The following is a 9,146-nucleotide window of genomic DNA, read 5'->3' as shown; positions in this document are numbered from 1 at the left end:
CTAGGATTTAAATATTTCTTAATGTACAGTGATCCCCCGCTTATTGCGTCCCCGACCATTGCGAACAGGGTACTTCGCGATTTTTGAGCAATTGCTACCATCTCGATCGTTGCGAAACGCTTTACAGGGTAATTTGCGATTTTTGAGCAATTGCTACCATCTCGATCGTTGCGAAACGCTTTACAGGCTACATCGCGATTTTTCAAAAAAAAAAAAAAGTTAAAAATACAGTACTTGCCCGGTTTTTCCCGCCCAAACTGACCAAACTGACGTGTGGCATTGCTGGTTGGCCGAAATCTCGGCCAATCAGCTTTGCCATTGCAATGGCAATGGTGATACAGCAAAATTTCAGCCAATCACCATTGTCATTGCTGATGGGCAGAAATCTCGGCCAATCAGTGCTTTGCTTTGCTTTCCTTTGCAACTTGCAACTTATGCAGCCGTTTCTGTCTTGGAACTTTGTGAGCTGTTGGTCGGAGCTGTTTCTTGCATTGGAGCTCTGTCTTGGATCTGTTTCTTCGATCTCTTGCTTGGAGCTCTGTCTTGGATCTGTTTCTTCGATCTCTTGCTTGGAGCTCTTTCTTGGATCTGTTTCTTCGATCTCTTGCTTGGAGCTCTTTCTTGGATCTGTTTCTTCGATCTCTTGCTTGGAGCTCTTTTGTGAAGACTTCGTGGAAGATGGCACCTAAACGTTCCATGCGGAGTGGAGCCGGCGATGCTAAAAAGACCCGGAAGATGCTGACAATTAAGGAAAAGATTGAACTTTTGGACATGCTGAAAGCGGGACATTCTAATGTAGAGGTTGGTCGGCATTATGGGATCAACGAATCGACTGTGCGATACATTAGGAAAGAGGAGAAGAAGATAAGGCAAAGTTCTCTGATATCATTCAACAAGGGTGCAAAAAGAATAGTGACACCTAGAAACAAACGGCTTATGAAGATGGAAGCTGCTTTGTCTGTGTGGGTACAAGACTGCCGCAAAAAGAGCATTGCTTTGGATACCAACACCATAAGAACCAAGGCACAGCAATTGTACAACCGTCTTGAAGACACAGAAGGAGGCGATGCAGATGAGGGAAACGCAGGTAAGGGCTGAGGTTTTTTATTCTGTCATTACATACTGTATTTAAGTGTTAAGTGTTAAGGGTGGAAGGATGGATGGATGGAAGGAGGGAGTGATGGATGGAAGGAGGGAGGGAGGGATGTTAGGAGGGAGGGAGAGAAGGGAGGGAGGGAGAGAAGGAGGGAGGGATGGAAGGAGGGATGGATGGATGGAGAGAAGGAGGGATGTTAGGAGGGAGGGAGAGAAGGGAAGGAGGGAGGGAGAGAAGGAGGGAGTGATGGAAGGATGGATGGATGGATGGAGGGAGGGATGTTAGGAGGGAGGGAGAGAAGGGAAGGAGGGAGGGAGGGAGAGAAGGAGGGAGTGATGGAAGGATGGATGGATGGATGGAGGGAGGGAGGGATGTTAGGAGGGAGGGAGAGAAGGGAAGGAGGGAGGGAGGGAGAGAAGGAGGGAGTGATGGAAGGATGGATGGATGGAGGGAGGGAGGGAGGGATGTTAGGAGGGAGGGAGAGAAGGGAAGGAGGGAGGGAGGGAGAGAAGGAGGGAGTGATGGAAAGACTGTATGCTTTCATTCAAGTCACTTCTCTCTCCCTTTCCTGTCATTCTCTGTAGATGACTCTGAAGACCCCCAGCCATCAACATCTTCTGCTTCTTCAGCCCCAGCCACATTCACAGCAAGCAAAGGGTGGTTTGACAGATTTCAATGGCGCTATGGCCTGAAGAGTGTGTCATTGCATGGAGAAGCTGCCTCAGCAGATACAGGTGCAGCTGAAAACTTTGTCCGGCGCACCTTTAAAGATCTAATTGCAGAAGGGGACTACCATCCAGAACAGGTGTTCAACATGGATGAAACAGGCCTGTTCTGGAAGAGGATGCCTTCACGGACTTTCTTGATGCAAGATGAAGCCAAAGCCCCTGGCTTTAAGGCCATGAAAGATAGAGTGACTTTGGTCATGTGTGGGATTGCAGCAGGCTTTTTGCTGAAGCCAGGGCTAATTTATAAGTCACAAAATCCAAGAGCCCTCAAGAACAGAAATAAGAATGCATTGCCAGTGTACTGGATGCATAATCCTAAAGCATGGATTACAAAACCCCTCACGCGGGACTGGTTTCATCACTGCTTCATCCCACAGGTGCAGGTTTATTTGGCTGCCAAAGGACTAGATTTCAAAGTGCTTCTCCTAATGGACAATGCCGGAGGCCATGATGATCTGGCAGATGAACATGATGGGGTGCAAGTCGAATTCTTGCCACCAAACACCACATCGCTTATCCAGCCGATGGATCAAGGTATTATCCGCGCATTTAAGGCACTGTACACGCGCAATTCTCTTGGAAGCATTGTGGAAGCAATGGAAGCTGATCAAAACTTCACATTGAAGGCCTACTGGCGTCAGTACACAATTGCATCTTGTCTGAAGAACATTCAGAGTGCCTTAGTGGATATGAAGTCACAGACAATGAATGCCTGCTGGAGGAAATTGTGGCCAGAAGTGGTGCATGATCACAGGGGATTTGCTCCCGAAGAAATTCAAGATGCTGCAGTCCAGAAGTCTGTGAAGCTGGCACAGGCACTGGGTGGAGAAGGCTTCGTTGACATGACACCAGAGGAAGTCAATGGTTTGATAGATGAGCATGGCCTACCGCTGACAGACAAAGATCTGGAGGAGCTGACCAGGTCAGCGAGTGAAGAAGAGGAGGGAGCTGTAGAAGCTGAGGAAGAAGAAGATGTTGGCCTAACGCTAGAGCGGCTTGCAGAAATGAACAGAACTGCTGCACATCTGCAATGCATGGCGGAACTTTGGGATCCCAACATGACTCGCTCTATACACTTTAAGGCCTCCCTTGACAACACCATTGCACCATACAGAGCCTTGTTAGCCAAGCAAAAGAAAACGCGCCAACAACTGCCCATAACTATGTTTCTCACGAAAACCAAGAGGTCTGCCACAACATCACCTGCAGCGTCCATTGTAGACATGGTGATAGAAGAAGATCCCGATTTATCCTAGTTATGCTAACCCCCCCCCCCAAAAAATGTAAAAATGTAAATAAATATTTTTATTGTTTCTATCAGGATGACTAAGTGTTATTCAATGTGTACAGTACAGGTTACAGGTACAGGTAGAGGTACAGTAAGGGGATGGGAAATGGTAATTTGTGGGTTGAAAGTGTTGGGACTGAGTGGCATAGAGAAGAATGAATGAATGACTGAGTGAATGAAATTCAAACACAGGTGAGGGCTGGGGTTTTTTATTCTGTCATTGTTTAAGTGCTTTTTACTAAAGGAAGGAGGGAGGGATGGAAGGAGGACATGAGAGCCAAAAACCAGGTAAAAAATGGACTTTAAAATCAAAAGTGGCAGGTTTACTCACTGAGAGCTAGGAACTTGACCAGAAAAAACCATGTTAAAAATGGACTTTAAAATCAAAAGTGGCAGGTTTACTCACTGAGAGCTAGGAACTTGACCAGAAAAAACCATGTTAAAAATGGACTTTAAAATCAAAAGTGGCAAGTTTACTCACTGAGAGCTAGGAACTTGACCAGAAAAAACCATGTTAAAAATGGACTTTAAAATCAAAAGTGGCAGGTTTACTCACTGAGAGCTAGGAACTTGACCAGAAAAAACCATGTTAAAAATGGACTTTAAAATCAAAAGTGGCAGGTTTACTCACTGAGAGCTAGGAACTTGACCAGAAAAAACCATGTTAAAAATGGACTTTAAAATCAAAAGTGGCAGGTTTACTCACTGAGAGCTAGGAACTTGACCAGAAAAAACCATGTTAAAAATGGACTTTAAAATCAAAAGTGGCAGGTTTACTCACTGAGAGCTAGGAACTTGACCAGAAAAAACCATGTTAAAAATGGACTTTAAAATCAAAAGTGGCAGGTTTACTCACTGAGAGCTAGGAACTTGACCAGAAAAAACCATGTTAAAAATGGACTTTAAAATCAAAAGTGGCAGGTTTACTCACTGAGAGCTAGGAACTTGACCAGAAAAAACCATGTTAAAAATGGACTTTAAAATCAAAAGTGGCAGGTTTACTCACTGAGAGCTAGGAACTTGACCAGAAAAAACCATGTTAAAAATGGACTTTAAAATCAAAAGTGGCAGGTTTACTCACTGAGAGCTAGGAACTTGACCAGAAAAAACCATGTTAAAAATGGACTTTAAAATCAAAAGTGGCAAGTTTACTCACTGAGAGCTAGGAACTTGACCAGAAAAAACCATGTTAAAAATGGACTTTAAAATCAAAAGTGGCAGGTTTACTCACTGAGAGCGAGGAACTTGACCAGAAAAAACCATGTTAAAAATGGACTTTAAAATCAAAAGTGGCAGGTTTACTCACTGAGAGCTAGGAACTTGACCAGAAAAAACCATGTTAAAAATGGACTTTAAAATCAAAAGTGGCAGGTTTACTCACTGAGAGCTAGGAACTTGACCAGAAAAAACCATGTTAAAAATGGACTTTAAAATCAAAAGTGGCAGGTTTACTCACTGAGAGCTAGGAACTTGACCAGAAAAAACCATGTTAAAAATGGACTTTAAAATCAAAAGTGGCAGGTTTACTCACTGAGAGCTAGGAACTTGACCAGAAAAAACCATGTTAAAAATGGACTTTAAAATCAAAAGTGGCAGGTTTACTCACTGAGAGCTAGGAACTTGACCAGAAAAAACCATGTTAAAAATGGACTTTAAAATCAAAAGTGGCAAGTTTACTCACTGAGAGCTAGGAACTTGACCAGAAAAAACCATGTTAAAAATGGACTTTAAAATCAAAAGTGGCAGGTTTACTCACTGAGAGCTAGGAACTTGACCAGAAAAAACCATGTTAAAAATGGACTTTAAAATCAAAAGTGGCAGGTTTACTCACTGAGAGCTAGGAACTTGACCAGAAAAAACCATGTTAAAAATGGACTTTAAAATCAAAAGTGGCAGGTTTACTCACTGAGAGCTAGGAACTTGACCAGAAAAAACCATGTTAAAAATGGACTTTAAAATCAAAAGTGGCAGGTTTACTCACTGAGAGCTAGGAACTTGACCAGAAAAAACCATGTTAAAAATGGACTTTAAAATCAAAAGTGGCAAGTTTACTCACTGAGAGCTAGGAACTTGAGAGCAGGAAAAAACCATGAAAAATAACCATTGCCAGCCTCCGAACTGCCATCGCCCCACCGTCTGCGCAAGCGCGGCCTTAAAATAATTAAAAAAAAGATCGCGCATGCGCAGATGGTGTTTTTACTTCCGCAGCGCTACTTCGCGAAAATTCACTCGTTGCGGAGCGTTATCTAGTACAAGGCCTAAGATTTCAGCAATCAGGTCTGGGAGGTTCTTATCTCTAAATTCCTCTATGTTCTGAATTCGTAGAAAAAAAGGCCGATTTTTTGAGCTCGAGATGAAGAATGGCCTCTTCTAAATCGTGGTTAATGACTTCTAGTCTATCCTTTGTTTTTTCTCTTTGTCTTTCAATTTCTAATGTTTTCTTCGTCATCATTTCTATCTCTTGTTCATTTCTTGTTAGAGCAGCTTGCATTACTCCAACTTTCTTGTCCATTTTACCCATATTATTTTTCACTAATTTCCTCTCTCACTCTGTCAATACTTTTTGTAATGTTGTCTTGCATTTTTAAAAGAGTTTCCTGTAATGTGTTTAATGTAATTTCAAGTTTCTGAGATGATGTTTTCTCTTCTGCCAACATACTTTCTAATGATCTTTGTTTTGTCGGAGTCGTGAGTAAAAGGGTTTGTTTATTTGTTCCTTTATTTTGGGTAAAGGTTCTAGAGGCCATTTTCTTTTAGCCATTTAGATACTAAAAGTACTATCTTAAAGCTTTTAATCTTTTAGTCTTTTTGTGTATCCAATTATACAATATATCCAATTATTACAAAGAAGAGGAGGGGGGATCAAACACAATTTAGTTACTTAAATACTTGAATTTTAAACAGGCCTTGAAAAAAGGAGGAAGGCTATACTCCAATAGAGGAAGTTCCATGTTTCAAAAACTAATATGGTCCACAAATATAAATAGTAAATATCTAAATTACAGCAAAAATATTGTAAATTGTAATATTGTAAAAAGTATTGTAAATTCTCTATCTATAAACTCTATATATTTATTAATTCTATAAATTAACTATAAATGCTTAAATGTATATTTTAAAGTATTTTAAGTGAATTGATTTATAAATAGAAAATATTTGTATTATCACACAACATAAAACAGTGTATAGTGAAAAGTGCCCACCACCCCGACAAACACACAAATCAGGGGTGTTTCTTGTATAGACCATTTTAACCCAAGAGCAATTTATCTATTTACGTATTATAGAGTGATTCCAATTTATTCCTTATAGCTTGGTCTTGGATTCTACTTGTCATATGTCGTCTTACCTTGTTCCACCGTCCCATCAGTTGTTTCAAGTCAGTTTCATTATTCAAATTTATCCTTTTATCCATGATTTCAAATTGAACCGTATACCTATACCAATTTTGCATTGTCCATTTTGTCGCATCCTTCCAACCCAAAACTATTACCGCCTGAGCGCTTTCTACTGCTGCTTGTTTTATTTCTCTAAATTCTCACATTGCATTACTTTTAACTAATACTTCCATTTCCTTGGTAATTGTCCATTGTGTATTTAACATTCTATTAATGTCCTCTTGCACTTTTTGCCAAAATTTCTGCACTATCGGGCATTCCCAGAACACCCGTTCCAACAAATACCTCTGACATTCTACTGAAAGTGTGCGAGTTGAATGGGAGAATAATACCACTTATGTAATACCGTATTTTTCGCTCCATAAGACGCAGTTTTTTTCCTCCCAAAGTAGGATGAAAAATCAGCGGCGTCTTATGGAGCGAAGCTGCAGGCAGGGAGGGGGGGGAGGCGCTGGAGCAGAGGGGCGGCGGTGATATACTCACCAAAAGTGTCCCGCCTCTGTCGCCGCCTCTCCTCTTCCCAACCCTGAAGAGAGCCGCGCCTTTCGGCCTCCGGGAGTGCTCGGCCGGGGGACGCCTCCACCGCGCAGGTTTAGGAGGCGGAGCGGCACCGGAGGAGCGGTGGCGGTTCCGAGCCTTTGGGAAGGCTACGGGAATCGCTTCAGGAGGTGGGGAGGTCTCGAAGCACCGTTCACCGTGTCTTCGCCTCCGCGCGCTGCCTCCGCCCGGCCGAAAACAAAACGGCTCCAAAAGTCGGCCGGGCTCCCGGGAGGCGGTGCGCGACTGTTTCCTCTTCGCTGCAGAGCCACACGGAGGCGAAGACACGGTGCCCAGCCACGCTCCGCCTCCCGGGAGCCCAGCTGAAAACAAAACGGCTCCAAAAATCGGCTGGGCTCCCGGGAGGCGGTGCGCGACTGTTTCCTCTTCGCTGCAGAGCTGTCGGGAAGAGGCGAAGACAACGGCGCCCTCCACTCTCTCTCCCTCTCTCTCTCTCTCTTTTTCTCTCTGTTGCCGGCGTGGTGAACGAGAGAGAAAAAGAGAGAGAAAGAAAGGAGGGGAGAAAGAATGAGAAAGAAAGCGAGAAAGTAAGCAAGAGAGAAAGACAGGGAAAGAAAGCAAGAGAAAGAGAAAGAGAGGGGGGAAGAAGGGGGAGGGAAAGACATAGAGGGAGGGAAGGAGGGAGAGAGAAAGAACAAAAAAGAGGGAGGAAGGAAGAGAGAAAGGAAGAGGGATGGAGAGAGAGGGAATGAAAGATGAAGGAAGGGAGAGAGAAAGGGGGAGGGAGAGATAGAAAGGAGGGAGAAGGGGGTAGTTAGGGAGAGGGAAAAGGAAGGGCTTGGAGAAAGGCAGGGGGAAAGAAAGATAGAAAGGAAAGAGGGAGGGAGAGATAGAAAGGAAAAAGGGAGGGAGGAAAGAGGGAGGGAGAGATAGAAAGGAAAGAGGGAGGGAGAGATAGAAAGGAAAGAGGGAGGGAAAGATAGAAAGAAAAGAGGGAGGGAGAGATAGAAAGGAAAGTGGGAGGGAGGAAAGAGGGAGGAAGACATAGAAAGGATAGAATTATGGATGCAAGAACTTGCTCATGTGTGATAGCTACTTTTTGGCTCAAAATATTTTTGTTCTATTTTCCTCCTCTAAAATCTAGGTGCGTCTTATCAGCAGGTGCGTCTTATAGAGCGAAAAATACGGTATTTTCCTTCTCATTTCCCTAATTCTTGTATTCTTAGTTTTCCTTATATTTTCTACTATATTTTCCATCTCTTGTACCTCTACTTGTATCTCATTTTGCCACCATTTAGTCAGCCCTTGGATCGTATCCCCGTTTGACTGCACTAGCATCTTCTATATATTGGTTGCTTGCACCTTTATACCCTCACTTTTTTCTCTTCTTATTTTCTCTAACACTGTCTCCTCCATCAATAATGCTTCTTTATTCTCCCTTTCATTGAGATATTTACATATTACATTTATTTGTAGCCATCTTCCCTTACCTAACCACCATTCTATACGGTTTCTACTTGAGCTCCCATCCGTCTCCTATAACTGTTCTATCTCTTCCCTTCAACTCTCCTATAACCCTATTTAAATTCATTTCATTATCTCTATTTATTACATAAAGGGGACAGTTTAGATTTATATAATCCTATTTTTCCCTGCCATTTTTTCCAAATTTCCATAGTCCCTTTCATGGGACCTATTAATTTCCCTAAGTCGCTCCTATTCCACTTTATAAAAATTGTCTATTCTTCATCCCATTTATCTCTTTTTCCAATTTCACCCATTTATTTTCACATAATTGCAACTCCATTAACCTATCCATTTGAAATGCTTCCCTATACAGCTCCAAACAAGGAACTCCGCATCCCCTCTCTTTTTTGTTCGCAATTAACCACTTTTGCCTTATTCTTGGTCTCTTATCTTCTTCAATCCAATAATTAATTCTTTTGTCCCACTCTTTAAACTTAAATGCTGATAGCCCCACTGACAGCACCTGAAATAGGTACATCATTTTGGGAACTATCATCATTTTCAATTTAGAGATTCTCCTTAACTTTTTCTCTTTCCAGCTCCTCATCTGTTTCAGCATTTTTCTCCATATTAATCTATAATTCACCTCCTCAATTTTTGCTGGTTTCCTC

Source organism: Erythrolamprus reginae, chromosome 7 (assembly GCF_031021105.1).
Source record: "Erythrolamprus reginae isolate rEryReg1 chromosome 7, rEryReg1.hap1, whole genome shotgun sequence".
NCBI classification, from domain to species: domain Eukaryota; kingdom Metazoa; phylum Chordata; class Lepidosauria; order Squamata; family Dipsadidae; genus Erythrolamprus; species Erythrolamprus reginae.
This window is presented reverse-complemented; position numbering follows the sequence as displayed.